The sequence below is a fragment of the Pinus tabuliformis genome, chromosome Q (genome assembly GCF_031772625.1).
Source record: "Pinus tabuliformis cultivar Carrire ecotype Pingquan chromosome Q, CPIR1, whole genome shotgun sequence".
In the NCBI taxonomy this organism is placed as follows: Eukaryota; Viridiplantae; Streptophyta; class Pinopsida; order Pinales; family Pinaceae; genus Pinus; species Pinus tabuliformis.
This window is the reverse complement of record NC_142296.1, coordinates 1,345,307,727-1,345,327,451: the sequence shown is the minus strand read 5'-3', so window position 1 is coordinate 1,345,327,451 and position 19,725 is coordinate 1,345,307,727. Positions and strand designations below refer to the sequence as shown.

General features: G+C 35.7%; 1 pseudogene; it reads left to right on the top strand.

The window, feature by feature from the left end:
• The first annotated feature begins 5,813 nt into the window (after window positions 1-5,813).
• Window positions 5,814-11,267, top strand: LOC149224854 (ABC transporter C family member 3-like; annotated as a pseudogene).
• The last annotated feature ends 8,458 nt before the right edge of the window (window positions 11,268-19,725 follow it).

Here is a 19,725-nt window from a genome sequence, read left to right as displayed (position 1 = left end):
ACACACAAGCACAAGGTTACGAGGTTTCCTTTATGTTGCCTTTGTAGCCATGAGGTTATTCCATATAAACTTCCTAATATCTAATTGAAAGGGGAAGCAATTTTTACATCCATCTAATGACCTTGCCACTTTGTTAAAAAATGTGTAACTAGGTTCGGTCTTCATAAATATGAAATGTACTTTTGATTCTCGTATATTTTAAAATGAAAGAAAAAATATTATTTCTATTTTGAAGCATGGGTTTCATGCTCAAGATCCTTTATTTTAGAGGTCAAGCACCCATTGAGTGTTTCTAGGGTTTTTCCTAGGTCAAGAAGTCAAAAGAGTCATTGGCATATGTTGAAGACCCCATTAGGCACATTGTAACTTGTAAAAAGAATTATTTTTGCATTTAAAAGTATTAGAACACCATCCAAGACCAAGTCATCCTGCTAGCTAAGAAGTATGTCGTTTTTTAGGATCCTTTTCCACCTTAGAAGCATATATAAAGGAAGGAACTCGACCTCCCTTGGACACACATTCAATTCTCATCATCTAAGCAAAGGAGAAGAGCAATAAGGCTAGTGAAGAAGGAGAAGGACGAAGGAAGAATGTTTTGGGCTAATTCTCTCCTACACGTGTGAAGAAGAAGAGCTCGGGTTTGTTGCTTCAAAGTCGAAATTCTAAAGTTTCTAGAAGAAGATCGAATTTGCTAGAAGAAGAGCCTACTAGGTCACACTCTAGCTGTAGAAAAAGAAGCAAGTTTTCGCTCACATGTGTAGATGCAATAACAGTTGTTGGGGCTGAAAATTTCAGAGTTGTAGTAGAGGCCGAAAATATGAAGCTGGGGGTCGAAGTTGTGCTGCTGGAAGAGATTTGACTGGATTTGACTTAGACAAAGGAAGCACGTCATCAAGAAGGTCAGACTTGGTCTTGGAAGGGTATTGGTATTGGTCTAGAGGTCTTCGAATTCGTCAATTGAAGAATCTATAAAAATATAAGAGATTTACAAGGTTTCCTCTCAAGTGGAGAGGTTTTGGCCCTGACTTGCAGCCTATATCCAATTTTCTTGTGTACTATTGTTCCTCTTATTTTAGTAGTTGTTTTATGATAAGAACAAACATAATAATAATAAAAGAATAAGCTAATAAGAAAGAAAAAGTAAAAATACATCACAAGCAATTATCAAGAATAGAGAAATCATCCTAACTATTGCCATATAGATTTCTCAACATAGTATCAGAGCTAAGGTTGGTAAGGGCATAATGAAGATCTCATCTACATTAAGGAAGTTCCTAAAAAAGTTTACAATGGTGGTAAGTCATCTCAAGAATGGCATCAAATAAGTATGGGATCTATTATTTTATCTTAAGAAGGAAGTGACCAAGACATCTACAAAGGACAAAGGATTATTCTCAGCACTCACTTGCACATTTCAAGATGAGAATATTTGGGTAATCAATAGTGCAACATCGAGACATATCACTAGTCAACACAAGTAACTAAAACAATTGTCAAAAGGAAAGTCATTTTACTCCGTAGAGTTTGGGGGCAATAAGAGCTACCTTATGAGAGGAATTGGATCAACCTCGCTAGAGCTGGAGAATGGAGGAAATATTCATCTCAAAAATATCCTGTTTGTTCAAGTTTTTCACAAGAATATACTTTCCATTTAATGTCTAGAAGATAATGGTGATAAAATTGATTTCATAGATGGAAAGGTTGTAGTATGGGATAAAAACTCAAGCATAAAAGATGCAAGGATGATTGGGATCCATGAAGAAAGACTTGAAATATTGTTAACTCTTCTCGCTCAAGCCTTGGTTCACATTGAAGTTAGCCCATGTGAAATTTGGCATAGAATATTTGGTCATCTTCACTACAAAATCTTACCAACCCTCAACTCGATGGTGAATGGCATCCTCGAATTAAAAGAAGACCATTAAAGATTATGCAAGGTATGTGTATTGGGTAAAAACACCAACAAACCATTTGGAAGCAGTGCTTCAAGGTCAAAAGAAATTTTGGATCTCATTCATTCCAATGTTTGTGGTCCTATGACTTTAAAATCTCTTGGAGGTCATCTATACTATGTAACATTCATTTATGACCATTCAAGGAAAACTTGGGTTTATTTAATGAAATCCAAGGATGAAGTATTCATCAAATTTCAAGAATTCAAAGCTAAAGTAGAGAACCTTACAAAACGGAGAATCAAGATTTTAATGTCCGATAATGGAGGAGAATACACATCAAAGGAAATAATAGCATTTTGTAAGGAGTTTATGATTAATAGGGAGTTGATAGTCCCATATAATCCCGAACAAAATGGAGTTCTAGAATGAAAGAATTGATCCATTGAAGAAAGTGTAAAAGACATGTTACATGATCAAGATTTGCCAAAATTTGGTGAATCTACTAAGGCAACTATATACATACAAAACCGAAGTCCCCACAGATCACTAGATAACATGAAGAAGCATTCACTGGAAGAAACCAAGTGTGGACCATCTTTGAATTTTTGGTTGTCTTGTCTATATTCATATATCAAAAGACAAGAGAAAGAAATTGAATCCTTCAAGCATGAAAGGAACATTTGTTGGCTACAATAATACTTCAAAGGCATATAGGATCTACATAAAAGAAGGACATTGAATAGAAGTTAGTTGAGATGTGATATTTTAATGAAAGTATTGCATTCAATAAATCAAAGGAACTCCCGATGGACTTTGATGATGAAGAACTTCTTATATTTGAAGAGGAAGGTACAAGGGAGGAAGAAGAACCAAATCATGAAGACAGAGGTCCGAGTGAGTCAGTGCAACCAATGGTCATCCCTAAAACTAGAAAGAGACCTAACTAGGTGAAATCTACTCTACTAGATGCAGAAGGTCATGGAGCAGTGAAAGGCACATTGAGGGAAAGTAAGAAGCCCAAAAGATATTCTGGATATGCAGCCTATATGATGAAACTGATAGAACCAAAGCCATCCACCTTTGAAGAAGTTGCCACACACTAAGAATGGAAGGATGCCATGAATGAAGAGTATCAATCGATAATGAAAAATGGAATTTGGAGATCGTGCCTAGGCCTGAAGAAAAATATTTGGTAACTTCCAAATGGATCTACAAGATTAAACATGCAGCGGATGGAAGTATTGATAAATATAAGGCAAGATTTGTGGCTAAGGGCTTCTCTCAACAAAAAGGCACTGAATACGAAGAGACATTTTCACCTACAACAAGGTATACAACTATACATTTTTGGTCTCTTTGGCAACATCAATGGGATGGAACATCCACCAAATTGATGTCAAGACTGCATTTTTGAATGGCATCATCGATGAAGAAGTCTATATAGAGAAACCCTTGGGATTTGAAGTCAAAGATAGAGAGGCTTATGTTTGCAGGTTGAAGAAGGAATTATATGTCCTTAAGCAAACACCAAGCGCATGGTATGCACACCTACAAAGATTGGGCTTCACAAAGAGTTTTATTCATCTAAATCTCTATATCAAGGTTGTGAAGAATGAGCATGTTATAATTCTTTTATATGTGGATGATCGTCTCTTGACAGGTGTGGAAGGTCGAATCCAAGAGTGTGAGAAGAAACTAGCAAAAAAATTTGACGTGAAGGATCTAGGGTTGATGCACTACTATTTGGGACTGGAAGTTTGGTAGGGGCCTGATGAGATTTATCTAGGTCAAGGAAAGTATGAGATTGAGATGTTGAAGAGGTTTGACATGATGGATTGCAAACCTATGACAACCTCCATGATCACAAACTTGAAGAGGCTAAGAAGTTCTAAATCAATCCCTGTGGATTTGAACAGGTATAGACAATTAATTGGATCAATGATGTACTTGGTGAATGCTCGACCATAAATGTTTTGAAGTAAATGTTCTCAGTTAGTTCCAAGTTGAGCGGGAGCATGATCATTGAATAACAGCCAAGCATATACTGAGATATCTGCAAGGAACAATCTGCTACTCCTTGAATTATGATAAGAGGAATGATGTCCACCTGATTGGATATATAGATTCTGACTGGGGAGGTAGTGAGAATGGTGGAAGAAGGATTATTGGATGATGTTTCAGTTTGGGATCCTCCATGATCTCATGGATGAGCATAAATAAAGAATCAATTGCTTTGAGTAGTGTTGATGTTGAATATATTATAACCTATGAAGTAAGTAGAGAAGTTGTTTGGTTGAGGAAGTTGTTGTCCAACTTGCTTTAAGGACCAATGGACCGTGCAATGGTACATTGTGACAACATCAGTTGTATAAGGTTGTCTGAAGACCCAATGTTTCATGGAAAGAAAAAGACAGACATTGGAGAAAGAGGGTTAAATTTGAGTGGTGGACAAAAACAGAGAATACAGATTGCCCGTGCTTTATATCAGGATGTAGACATTTATATTTGTGATGACCCTTTTAGTGTTGTGGATGCACATACCGGAAAACATATTTTCCAATTATGTTTCTCTTATCCTTTACATACTGTAGGTTTGCTGAATTAATTAGTTTTAATGTTTTGATGGAATGATGAAGCTCTACAGTAGCACTCTGCAATTCATTGTTTAGTCTGGATAATATACATTGCTGGTTGTGCCGCTGCAAATTCATGTCCATAAACATCTAAGAAATTGGACTTGCTTGTTATAAGAATGCATACTTGGTATTCTGGGTTCAAAGACTGTAGTCTATGTAACTCATCAAGTGGAGTTTTTACCCTCTGCTGACATCATTCTGGTAGGTTTGAATTTCTTTCATCTTGTTCTAGTGATATTAAAATTTTCAATGTGATTGGTAAAGGGACAGTGGGTTTATTGATCATTTATTGAGAGGAGGAGATAAGTGATCCATATTTTGTTGATGCAGTCTCTTCACGACCATCCCAAAGTTTACCCAGATAAACCGAATCATATCCTCCATCTCCAACTTGATTCTTCTATCATTGTCTGTCAAACGGCTAACAACAAAACTCTCGCAAAAATCAAGAGTCTTGATTCTTTCACCCAGATAAACCGAATCATATCCTTCATCTCCAACTTGATTCTTCTCGTGAAAATCATTGTCTGTCAAACCGCTAACAACAGAACTCTCGCAAAAATCAAGAATCTTGCTTCTTCTCGTGGAAATCATTGTCTGTCAAACCGCTAACAAAAACTCTCGCGAAAATCAAGAGTCTTCTTTCTGCTCACACTTATAGCCACTAATAAAGTAGTTACTATAAACACAACCGCTCCAACGGATTCACTGTGAGTTGTTAAAATCAGTTAGTAATTAATAGACCAAACAATATGTGTCAGGTGCAATTAAATCAACGGATCTGGTTAATCCATAAACTAAACAAAATCCGTGAGGTGCAACTAAATCAACGCAGCTAGATAATCCATAAACCAAACAATACCCCTCATGTGCAATTAAATCAACGGATTTCGATAATCCAATCGTCTAATGATGGATCAAATGGCAAAAAATGATGACAGGTGTGTAGTGAAGGGAGTTGGTTTCAGAGTCCCTCTGAAATGAACTTTCCTAAAATCTACTTGTCATCCCTGTGTGCCGTTAGATTATGTGTTAGACAATTAGAGGATTGTTAATCGTTCGATCGATGAAGGTAGTTGAGTGGTCACAACTGTTCACGCTTTGATTTGCCTCGATACCCTTTTCGTCTTCTTCGCTCTTGCTTCCCATGCTGCCGTGACAGACCTCTGAAACGGACTCCATCGAACCTCTGCGGAAATTTCATCCATGGCTTTCCTGAATGTAGAAATGAGATTCGGATCAAATAAGGTCAGAATCGTTTGATGACGACTGCTGCGTCCAAATGGTTTTCGTGATTGAATCTGCGGGAGTCGAGGGCGAATCCGCCCCAGAGGAAGAAAAGCCGTTGCGAAATCCATTGCCGTTTTCGAAATTTTTCTTTAGATTCGTGTTGGGTGTTGTTGAAGACGCCTGCGAATGTGCCAGAAGTGGTGTAGAGTCCTGCTCACAGACCATTCTAGAACCTCTCTTGAAAGACAATCCCCAAAAATGTGGAAACATTAAGGCAGTCTCTACTTATGCAACAACCACCCTTCTCAGTCGGCTGTCATTTACTTGGGTGAGTCCTTTGCTTGTTGTTGGTTATAAGAGCCCTTTGCATATTGATGATGTAACCCAAGTTGCAGAGGCAGACAGGACAGACCAATTATACCCTAAATTCAGAGCTCAGCTAGAGGCCAAAGGTGATACAGGCTTATTAGCAAAAGCCTTACTCCTATCTTTTCGGAAGTAAGTACTTTTGATTGCATTCTTAGCAGCACTGGAGACTTGTGCATCATATGTAGGTACATGTTTTATGAATGCCTTTGTTCAGTTTCTAGGTGGAAAGAAACAGTTTGAAAGTCAAGGCTATGTGCTAGTTTGTGCTTTTTTTGTGGCAAAGGTATTAGAGTCTTTGTCACAGCGACAAGGGTTTTTCAAACAACATCAGTTAACTTTACGGGTTAGAGCAGCATTGACAACTATTATATACAGGAAGGGCTTGTTGCTTTCCAGTCAGTCAAGACAGAAGCATACAAGCGGAGAGATTATCAACTACATGAGTGTAGATGTTCAGAATGTTTCATGTTTCTGTTACTATATGCATAGTATTTGGATTTTCCCTCTTCAATTTGTTCTGGCCTTCATTATTCTATATCAGACGTTGGGCTTGGCAGCATTTTCAGGGTTGGCAGCCTCATTTGCAGTTATGTTGCCAAATTTCCCACTTGCAAAATTGCAAGAAAAATTTCAGGAGAGAATAATGGAAGAAAAAGACAAAAGGATGAAGGCCACATCGGAGACATTAAAAATTATGAGGATCTTAAAATTGCAGGCTTGGGAGACAAGATTTCTTCGGAAACTAGAAATTTTGAGGCAGGCAGAATATAGTTGGCTACAAAATATGTTTACGCACCAGCTATCACAACATCTGTTTCCTTTGTTGGACCAATATTTATCATTGTTGCAACTTTTGGTACGTGTATGCTTATAGGAGTGCCTTTGACAGCAGGGAGAATTATTTCTGCACTCGCAACCTATGGGACACTTCAGGGAGCTATGGGCATGCTTCCTGGCTTAATCCCTCAGATTGCTGAAACTAAAGTGTCAATAGATTGCATTGTGGCCTTTCTACAAGAGGAATAGCTGCAACACGATGGGGTAGAAAAGGTATCAAAGGAGTCAACAGACTTCGCGATTCAAATCCAAGGAGGGATATTTTCTTGGAATCCTGATTCCTCTAGTCCAACTATAAGAGGTTTAGATGTACAACTAGAGAGAGGCATGAGGGTTGCAGTATGTGGAACTGTTGGTTCAGGAAAATCAAGCCTTTTATCCTGCATATTAGGTGAAATACCAAAAATATCAGGCTCTGTTAGCTTAAGTGGTACCAAAGCATATGTCCCTCAGTCTCCTTGGATACAAAGTGGGAAAATTAAAGACGCTATCCTCTTTGGAAAGCAGATGGATACTATTAGATACAATAGTGTACTTGATGCTTGTGCATTGAAGAAAGATCTTGAACATTTTCCTTATGGGGACGAGACAGACATTGGAGAAAGAGGGTTAAATTTGAGTGGTGGACAAAAACAGAGAATACAGATTGCCCGTGCTTTATATCAAGATGTAGACATTTATATTTTTGATGACCCTTTTAGTGCTGAGGATGCACATACCGGAAAACATATTTTCCAATTATGTTTCTCTTATCCTTTACATACTTTAGGTTTGCTGAATTAATTAGTTTTAATGTTTTGATGGAATGATGAAGCTCTACAGTAGCACTCTTCAATTCATTGTTCAGTCTGGATAATATACATTGCTGGTTGTGCCGCTGCAAATTCATGTCCATAAACATCTAAGAAATTGGAGTTGCTTGTTATAGGAATGCATACTTGGTATTCTGGGTTCAAATACTGTAGTCTATGTAACTCATCAAGTGGAGCTTTTACCCTCTGCTGACATCATTCTGGTAGGTTTGCATTTCTTTCATCCTGTTCTAGTGATATTAAAATTTTCAATGTGATTGGTAAAGGGACAGTGGGTTTATTGATCATTTATTGAGAGGAGGAGATAAGTGATCCATATTTTGTTGATGTAAATGATATTCTTCACAGGTAATGCGAGATGGTGAAATTACTTAGGTTGGCAGATATGATGACATCTTATAATCAGGCACAGATTTTGTGGAATTAGTTGGTGCACATCAGAAAGCTTTGAAAACTATTTCTTCTATGGAGAAATCTGAAGTGTACACATCAGAGAGATTTGTTGAAAGCTCATGTCCTGGCAATACAGTTGCAGTGAAAAATGTTACTGCGAGTGACACACTAGAGCAGTCCGGTGTTCAGAACTCAATAGATGTAGAGGAAGAGTTGAACCAGAAAACCACAAAGAAAAATTGGATAAAGAGAATAAAAATTCACAGCTTGTACAAGAAGAAGAAAGAGAGAGAGGCAGGGTAAGCATGTCGGTATACTGTTCTTACGTTACTGCTGCATACAATGGTACTTTGATACCTATAATACTACTGGCCCAAATACTAAGTCAGCTACTTCAAATATGTAGTAACCTCTGGATGACATCGGAAGCCTCTACAAAAGAAAATGAGAGTTCCGCTATGAGAAAGTCCCTTTTCATTCTGGTTTATGTTGCTTTGACATTAAGCAACTCCCTGTGCGTTCTTGTGAGGTCTATGCTTCCTCCATTGGTTGGACTTAAAACTGCTAATCAGCTTTTCAGCACTCTGCACAGGTGTATATTTTGTGCACCAATGTCCTTCTTTGATGCAACTCCATCTGGGCGAATACTGAATCGGGTCAGTTGACATTTATTGTTTTAATAGGCTAATACCTTTCTTGAGAGAGAAGGAAATCATTTGATTCTAGTGGGTTAGTAACAAGCTCTCTGTTTCTTGGCAGGCATCAACTGATCAGAGTGCAGTGGACACATTGATTCGTTCTCAACTAGGAGAACTGGCTTTTGCATTTATACAACTTTGGGGGATCATTGCAGTCATGTCTCATATTGCTTGGCAGGTCTTCATTGTGTTTATACCAGTGGGTGCAAGTTGTATATGGTATCAGGTATTCTCTGTATTTCTCAATAATAATAAATACGAACTTGTAAATTTTAATTTTCTTAGAGGAACATAAATTGGCGATAAGAGAGTTTGATTTCTACTTCAAGATTTGCTGTAGGTAGATCCAATAATCTGACTGAAAAGGATGTTATCAAATAGATTAAGTTGCATCAGGATTCTATCATGACAACAGTTTATCTGTATTTCTTTGTTTCCATGATTTTGGGTTTTTATAGTAATAAGAGAATTCTTGTAACTCATCTGACCTTCCTTGCATGCAACAATACTACATAACATCATCTAGGGAACTGGCTCGGCTGGCATCAGTTTGTAGAGCTCCAATCGTACAACATTTTGGAGAATCAATCTCTGGAGCAGCCACCATTAGAAGTTCTGACCATGAATTTTGATTCATGGAAAGAAATCTCGAGTTGATTGATATATATATGAGACCTATTCTCCACAGTGTTGGAGCCAATGAGTGGCTTGGCATTCGGATGGATTTTCTGTCAAATATTGTGTTTGCATTCTTTTTGGTGTTCCTCATTCGCTTGCCTCAAGATGTAATTAGCCCAAGTAGCTACAGAAGCACTATCTTGGCTTACAATTATTTTTCCTAAACTGATCTCAGCAAACTAGACATATTCTTTATAATGAAATATGAAAGTAAATGAAATGGCACCTTAACAGGCACTGCAGGGTTGGCAGTAACATATAGTCTAAGTCTGAACATGGTACAAGCCTGGGTAATATGGTGCCTTTGTTATGTGGAGACCAACATGATCTCAGCGGAGAGAATAATGCAGTATTCACGAATTCCCAGTGAGTCACCAGTGATTATAGAGAATTGTAGACCAAACTCCAACTGGCCATCTAGAGGAACGATAGATCTAACTGATTTTCAGGTCAGAACTCAATACAAATAGACTCTTTTTCACGCATTCAATGCTAGTAATTTGCATGTCAGTTCATCTATAAATTTGATCCATACAATCAGGTGCGTTATGGACCACATCTTTTGCTTGTCTTGAAAGGCCTTACATGCACTTTCCCTAGAGGCACAAAGGTGGGAGTTGTGGGGCGGACAGGAAGTGGAAAATCTACTCTTATTCAATCCATTTTTCGCATTGTGGAACCAACAACGGGCAGAATTGTCATTGATGGAGTCGACATCTCATCCATAGGCCTCCATGACCTAAGATCCAAATTAAGCATTATTCCCCAAGAACCAACAATGTTTGAAGGCACTATAAGAAATAATTTGGATCCTCTCGAAGATTGCTTGGATGATGAGATTTGGGAGGTTAGTTCTGCTTCATATTCTATAAGCATTAGTATCAATTTTGGCACCAATTATTCTTGCCTTGAAGAATATAGATATTTCCCTGAGGATCTTGCTGTAAGTTTATTGTTTATGAATCTACTTCAATTTTGCTTGTGCTTTCAGGCTTTGGACAAGTGCCAACTTGGTGAGATTGTACGAGCAAAAGAAAAGAAACTTGATTCCTCAGGTCTGTGTGTCTTTATCACATTCAATGGAAGTCATGAAGGAGGAAAATAAAACCTTTTATAGTAGCTATTTCTGCTATTTGATTTCCATCTTAGTGCTCATGTTTTGTTTATTTTTTCGTGTCCTTGAGACTTGCCTGGTCTCTAGGACCCCTTTTTTTTAGAATGAAAATTGAGAATCGAATTTAATGGAATGATCTCTTGTACATTGTATGAGAATGGAGGAAACTGGAGTGTGGGTCAATGCCAGCTTGTCTGTTTGGGACGGGCACTACTAAAACAAAGTCGGATACTGGTCCTTGATGAGGCAACTGCCTCAGTTGACACTGCAACTGATGGGTTTATTCAGCAAATAATTCGCCACCAATTTTCTACCTGCACAGTCATTACTATAGCACATCGGATTCCATCTGTTATTGAGAGTGATATGGTTCTCCTATTAAAGGATGGTATAACATTTATAAGTTGTTTATTTTCTAGTGTTTTGTTACAGTTACTATTTTTTTGGACACATTTCATTTTTTACTTACTTTGTATTTGTTTTGAATCAGGACAAATTGCTGAGTATGACACTCCATCCAAACTACTCAGCAACAAATTTTCTGCATTTGCAAAACTTGTTTCAGAGTACTCCATCCAATAGATATCTTAACTAGAGCTTTGGAAAATAGAATGGAGAAAAATCTTCATTTCCCTAAAACTCAAGCTGGATAAATGTACAATATAGAGATACAATATAGTAGACTATGAGCTACTATGTAAGCTCATTATTTTATGATAATATTCTATATTTAGGTCCTTAAGAAGAGTTCAATAACTGCTATCAGTGACTTTGACAGTTATGATTTTTCACTTGTTATATACAAATGGAGTTTACCCTTTTTCCTGTGTAACTTTTATCACTTCAACAAGGTAATCAAGGTAATATTGGAGAACTCCAGACAACTTGGATTTGTATAGGCAGTGTAGTTGGATGTAAGGTGCCTCTAACTAATTTGTCTTTTTTTTTTTGTTGGATTTGTACAGGCAGTGTAGTTGGATGTAAGGTGCCTCTAATTAATTTGTCTTTTTTTTTTCCTGCTTTGATTCTATTATTTTGAGTTTCACATCTGCATTTTTTTGTTTCTATTTTAGTTCTGACCTCTATATGTAGTAACACTATGCCAATTCACATCAACATTTTATTCTCATTTCTACCAAACAAGCTATGTTTTACTTGTCAAGGTTCATAGGTCTTGTTATTTATAGGTCTTAATAATAAGTGATGGCTAATTGTTAATGTGTTTTTTTCCTTCATGCAATGAACCAACTCAATTTTATTCATAATATTTTTCAGTTATAAAATTTTAAAGTTACCTAATAATCCAATGAGTAAGAATTCGAGAATTCTACTATCTAACCATCAAATATGCCCAAAAGAGGGAAAAAATATAAGAAAAAATGAGAGATGTACAAAATAGACATAGGCTTTTTGTTCTTTAAAAGCAATTTATTTTTTATTTAATTATTTTTTCAATATTTTTTTTTGTGTAATCTTTTCTTTTGAATAATGATGAAAATATTGGTTTGAGTGGTTGTTTTAATTAATATTCAGTTTAACAAGTTTTGTTTTGTTTTGTTTTTGTTTTTTGTTTTTTTTTTAATTAAAATTTTCAATATAAAAAAAGATATTCTACATCAACTTCAAAAAATCTTCTAATTCACCTAGTTGAGGTAAATTTTCATTTTTATGAGACTTAAAACTTCACTTTAGCTATGGGAGGAACTTGCACACATTTTTTTGGCACAAAAATTAAATATGTTCTTTTAAAAAGTTTCATACTCCATTAAATGTTTTAAATTCACTATGATAAAAGTTCAACACATTCACTCTGATAAAAGTTCAACACTCACTGAAAAAAGTATAAAGTGTCTTTTCTAAATGAAAAGTATAAATTGTCTTGTTTAAATGAAAAGTTGTGTCTTGTTTAAATGAAAAGTTTAGAATGCACGTGATTGATTATAAGAGTGGCTCTCAAATTAAAAAAAACTTTGAAAACAATAAAGTGTCTTCTTTAAATGAAAAGTATAAATTGTCTTGTTTAAATGAAAAGTTGTGTCTTGTTTAAATGAAAAGTTTAGAATGCACGTGATTGATTATAAGAGTGGCTCTCAAATTAAAATTGAAACTTTGAAAAAAATTCCATGAAAGTACAGGGAGTTATCTCCTTTGTATGAAAGTATAGGGAGTTATCTCCTTAGTTTAATGTTCTTTCCATGCCAATTAAAATGTAATGAGGGATCATTCCAAACTTTCTATAGAATTCATACTATGCTTTCTCCCCCATTTAAGACTTTCTCATCATTACTAAGGGTTCAGGTTTTAGTGGAGTGAAATTTGGAACTTAAGACCATTGAAAGATCAAAAGTGTTGAAATTGGCAACTAGGGCCAAATTCCACCTTTGGACAATTCATTTGATGGAGATAATGATTGCATTAAATTTCACTTTATGAGAGAGAAGATAATTGTTGGGAATACTTTCTGTAACCTAATTGTTGGCCATACTTTCTGTAAAATAATCTAATAAAAATAATAAATAATTTTCACAAAACCGCTATTCTTGATCGTTTTTGTTGCAAATTCAATGGAAAAAATATAGGTATAATGAAAATGATGAGCACATTTTTATCACATAATTTGCGACCTAAAACTAGAGAACCATGTTTAAAATTTAAAAGTGTTGTAAAGGAAATAAATAAAACATAATCCCGATTATAACAAGCTGTAAATTTTTGTCCGTGGAAGATTTATTTGCATAATGAAAAAGGCAATATGGGAGATTCCAATCACGTTCCAAGGCATTTTTTAAAATGTGGATGTGACAAAAGGTTGTTGTGGAAGGTGCTGTTTGTATATGGGAAGTTTCTTGATCATTGTGTATAATCCTAATGTTGATAGATATGTCTACTAAGTGGTTCCAGTTAATGGGGCATTGATTTGAGCGTTCAATATATTTTTATTCTTTATCAAAGCATTCTTTTGTTGTATTTGTGTTCTTCAATTTATGCCTTACGACGTTTCTTTTGCAACATCTGGTGCAAATGCTAGTTAAATCAGTTGACAGGGACTATTTTTTTAGAAATCGGCATGCTCACTCGTCTCTGGTTTCTTAACCTCTCTTAGTGTTGCCATCTTGCCATTTTTTCTCTCTGACAACTGTTGCTGACCTACAATGGGATCTTTGAGCGGTTTTAATGAGAAATAGGATATACGCTGACAAAATTAGAGGTATTGTTTTTCTTTTGGATTAATATTTATTTTCACTAAAAAAAATGGTTAGGCTCAATAAGTGTGATTTCTCAAGAGCATAAATGCTTTACCAATAGAGACTCTAATTGAACTAAACCTTGGGCTAATTTAATTATCAATATTTGGTAGGTGGATGGTAAAGATTTAACTTCCAATAAATATTTTAGAATATTTATAATAATACACAAATCAAAGATTAAAATTTATCTTCAAAGTAGTTATTTCCTTTCCCTCTTTTATTTAATTTTATTAATTAAAAAATATCTCATATAAACAAGTTTCATATAGAGTTACAGGTTTTTGGTCATGTGGTATTGATAAGCCATGGTATTGTACAAACCCTATTTACAGATATCTCCATGGTAAGTGTTTTGATGTTTATTATGGATTGATGCCTATCAATGTTTACCAACCATTTAATACAACTTGAGTGGGCCTAATGGTTAAGAGGATGTGATGGGACCCAGCCCACACCTCAACGTAATCTTGGTTATCCACCTGTCCGGGATTTATGATGTTGGTGGGTTTAGAATGCGGTCTCTCGAGTCACCGGTTATCCTTTGATGTTGTTGATGATACTCTTTACTTCTGCTATGGTGCGAAAGTCGTTTTAAATTCTGGTTTCGATGTGCACAAGTGACGACACAATGATTCTCTCGGCTACAACTCAGGTAACTTGTCCCTCCGTGCTTTATATTCACCCTCTTCTGTTGTAGTAGCTGACCAATGCTTGCTCCTCTTATCTCATGTCTCTTTTAGTTGTCTACGGTTCTATTCGGTGCGATTCTTGGTCCAGTCGTGCCCAGATATGTTACTCTTTCCCTCTGCTTTGTTATGTCTCGGTTCAGGTAACGTTGGGCAATATATGCTAACTGTGGCTCGTTTGATTTGTACAGGTCAAGGGTTTGACCTGGGGCACACAGATTTAACACAAATCGGTCTCCAAGCTATACATCCCTCCGCTGGTAGGCTCTGTCTTCCACAGTTTTTCAACTTACAGTTAGGGTTTCTTTTTGTTTTTGTGGTATTTGCTTCTCGCTATCCGGTTGCTGTGTACAAGTTAGGTCGTTCTCATGACTTAGGCTTGAGTCTGGTTCCGAGTTCCGGTTTAGTTATGGTCCTGGTCTGGCTCTCTGGTTGAGGTTGAGGGTTTCATTGACATCAAACCCTGGACTAGGGTTTGTCCGTTCTATTGGACGATGTGCACTTGATTTGTTTTGGACAATGTAATACCTAATTTGCATGGAACAGCAGAAATGTAAATATAAGTTATCTGTCTCTGTTTATTTACGAAAAGGTGTGAAAGTTTGTCCAAAATTACCTCTGTTGCAATTCGTTTCCCCGGTGCTTTGATTTCTGTGTTCTCCTTTCGGTCGATTCGCTGTACATCACTCTTTTGGTTGTGAATTCAATTTGATTATCCGTTCGCTCTAGTCGTGGATTTATATGCGTGTTCAATGTTGCTTTCTGTTAAGAGAGGAAGAAAAAAAAACACGACCTACAGTAGTAGGCCCGTACTTTGTCTGCTATCACTAAGTTCAATTGTTCAATGGATACATAATGGTACATCACGTAGGCAATGACATAGATGGACAATAGGAAAATTTTGCGTTATGTCTCTTTCTTATTTCTCGTATCTGGAAATGCTGAACCCTTTACATGTTTTCCATTGTTACATTTATACATGTTCGTTTACAGTTAATGAAACTGTAGTTACTTTCGGTTATAAGCAGTATAGTTGCATAACTACTAAATACTCGGTTCTATTTACATGACAAGATTTACATTCAGACATTTTTGTCTTTTCCTCTTTTTTTTTTTTTTTTCTTAAGATGATAGAACAATTACTAATCTGTTGTTTATTAAGGTTAGATACGTAACAACCCTAACCGACCAACTAACTTTTGACTAATACAACAATTAAGAAAGAAAACGAAATCCTACCTCCTACCCTGATAAACTAAACATGAAAGACAATCCAAATGCTAAATCAACTTTCCAACCTGGCAGAGACATCACCCTGTCATGGCGCCCTAGCTGGATGCTCCTGCATCAGCATGTCTTTCCTCCTAAGAGGCCACAGGTTCAAAACTAGGAGGGGTAGAGTATGTATGCCTTAGTAGACTTAGCAGTCAAATCACTGCGGAGGTGAGTACCTTGTCACACCAATGTAAGGAGGTCTCATACACCAATGTGGTGTCTAGCTTAATAAAATTAAATAATAATAAACTATATATCTATTATGTAGAATTACTGACTATAATTATTTATTTATTTTAAATTTAAATAAGACTTGATTATTCTTGATTATTTGTAATAGTTTATTTCTAATAGTTATATTTATTGATGTAATATAGTATTTTGTAAAATACTTTTAAAAATAGTCTTTTTTAAAGCATCTATATATTTTTAATTTATGTTTTTTAATAATGGTTTGTATTTATGACTTTTTAGATGTATTATCCTTTGTCACGCCAATGTAAGGAGGTCTCATACATCAATATGGTGTCTAGCTTGATAGTAATCTTAAAATTAGATAATAATAATAATAATAATAATTTATATATCTATTATGTAGAATTATTGATTATAATTATTTATTTATTTTAAATTTAAATAAAACGGATTATTCTAGATTATTCTTAATAATTTATTTCTATAATTATATTTATTGTTGTAATATAACATTTTTTAAAATACTTTAAAATATATTTTTTTAAATAGTCTCCTCTTAATCATCTATATATTTTTAATTTATGTTTTTTAATAATTGTTTATATTTATGACTTTTTGAAATGTATTAATATCAATGTTTCCATGTGATAGTACGATGTTAGATGTACGAGTATTTAATATTATTTTGATTTTAGTGTTTGAATGTTGTATTCTATTTTTTATTGATATTATGATATTTACCATTTTAATTTATGTTTTTTAATAATTGTTTGTATTTATGACTTTTTGAGATGTATTAATATCAATGCTTCCATGTGATAGTACTATGTTAGATGTATACGATTTTTTTCAAACTATGTTTTCCATATGTTTCATCATGGTGTTTTTTTGATTTATTTTGTATGTATTCCAATAAAATATTATTGGTGTTTTGTTGAGTAAATTTCTAAGGTTTGTAATTACTTGACGATATCAATATTTTCTACGAGCATTACATACTAGCAATTGTCTCAAAAGGTACAAAGAGAGGCCGATAGGATTATTAAATTGGAATTTTTGAATTTTTCTAAAAGAGTTAATTGGTTTGTGGAAAATTTTGTTTTCTTGCACTAGATCATTGTGCAATTACTTTTCTTTAGATGTTTTGTTTATATCTATATTACAAGGAACACATTGAATGTCTTATTTCATTTTAGAGTAAGTTAAGAACCACAAAAAACAAAACCCAGCCCTGCAATGCCAAAGCATTATCCCCATTCGAAAGCAAAGAAATAGCAAATATAAACGCCAATGTTCCAGTCTTGACTGCGCAAACCAATCATTGCCATCTGAAAAATCAAGAAAATAAAGACGATGACCAGTTAAGGAGATGATAGTGACCCTTTCTCTGGCCTTCTTCGGCCGCCTTTCGCCCGAGAGGCTTCATGCTCGCACACATAAAGAAGAATGTCGACTTCAAAAGCTGCAACGTTGTCCTGCGGGGGAACAAAATTAGACAACCACGCACAAGCTGTCAAAACCATGAGTTCTTAGAGATTTTACCTCACAAACTCTAGTGACAAAACTACAAAAGGGACCAACCTACACTAGATTGGTACTGTGTGAGATGCATTTCAGTCAACGTGAATCCATAGATAGACATTTGATAATGCTCTCCAGCCAAGGATTGAAAGTTCCTTGCCTTAGTTTTGAATATTTATCATTTGTGAGATTTCATGTCAAAATTATGATCAGCTAAAAGTTATTTATTGTGCATTACATGTTAGTTGTATTCCTGCATACAAGTTAAATTCATCATCATAAATTAAACATTCCCAAGAGTGATGCATTTTGTCGAAGAATAAATGGGACAGTGTGAGTCATGCTGGGCCTCGCTGTGAATTAGTACACAGAGTTGTATATTTTTTAACTGATTCCATTATGATCATATAGGCATTAGACTACGTTACTTCAAATTTCATTACCATACTTGTCATAAGTCAAGGTAAAAGGAAGGGAGATAGGATCTATACCCTGTATACAGGAATCCTATTGCTGAGCAAACCATCTTAGATAAGGCACTTCGAGGCATAAATTAGATATAATCATGTGCCCCACTACGTGATAAAGAGATAGAATGATGTGGGAATTGTTCGGCTACGCTTTATCTTCTAGTGGTGAACTATGATTATATAAAACTAAACATTGATAAAACTAAAGGCGGGACTACCCACTAAAGAAACGATATTGGACTTAATCATCGCATTCCCTTAATGATGAATAGTCTCGAATACATGTTTGATAACACTTTATCTTGACTAGTTATGTTTCAGGGATAGAAAACAGGTCCCTAAAAATACTTTGCTGTTAAGCATCTGATTCAGTCCTCAGATTGCCTGTATTCCCTCATTTTGATATTGACTCACAAAGATTTCCATACACTGAAACATCTGTGCAAACCTGATATGTAACCAGATTATCTTATCATCAAGACGTGTCAGGCCACATAGAAGCACTGCTCACAGGTCTTTATTTCTATTCAAAATCATGGGATCGACATTCCCTTGACAGGAGTGACTGACATAAAAGTGTATTGTGTTTCAGGGAAATAGATTGTCTTTGAAAATTCTATACATTGTTGAATCAGAATCCTGAGAATAAGAGTGAGAAGCAAAGATCCGTTTCTCACTGTGGGTCGCCATTGACAATGTCACAAAGTTCAATATTCAGTGCCCAGTCTGGATCACCTAACATATCACTGGTTGCTCCCTCGACTAATGCAGCTACCATAGTTGAGTTGACCTTAGTTCTGAAGAAATCTCGTTTGCTGGATAGAAGCAACCCTGATTCCTGCCTTGAGTGGATAAGTTCTCTCCCCTGTAAAATTCACAGGCAAACAAAGGATGATTAATGATATTTTCCTAAGATCTTAAATCAAATATCGCCATTATGAATAACACATAATTATAAGAATGTCCAGTGGGCTGTATCACATGTGCTTTCGTTGCATAGGCATGGATTCAGTACCCTCGAGAACTTGTTCCAGTGTTAATGCCAGCAATTTGTACTATCTTGTGATATTTCATTGTCATCTGAGCCTAGGCTGTTTGTCCTAGGCACCAAGGTGGGCAGACGAAGCCAAATGCAAGTGCAAATCCAGAGTAATCACGCGGCTTGTAACCCGAAGGTTTTTGGCCGGTGAGTGTCTTGCCTAAAAGGGCATTTAACCACCAAAGAAAAACACAGAAAGATAAGCCATTCATGTCTCAGATGAAATTAGGGTAGCTTCACAATAAACTAAAATTCAGAAGAGTCATATGCAGTTCATGTGCTGTAATTTACGTGGCCATGAAACATTAACTGCGTAGTATCGTTGATCGAATGTTATTGAAGTTTTACATTTACATAAACAGATGAATCACCTGCTGCTGCTCTACCAGTGAAGCTCTAATGCTTATTTATGTACTATTACTAAAATTAACTAGCAAAGCTGCTAAATCTACTTGCATTATTGCTGAATTATACTGAAACAACAGAGTGATGATTGAACTGTAACCTTAATTTAGCAGTCTATCTGTACTCAAATTTAATTACTTTAAGCACCATCTTCGGCTATTGTTTTTACCCGTTACAAAATTACTTGGACATGAGCTGTTACAGATCTGCAACACCATGGCTGA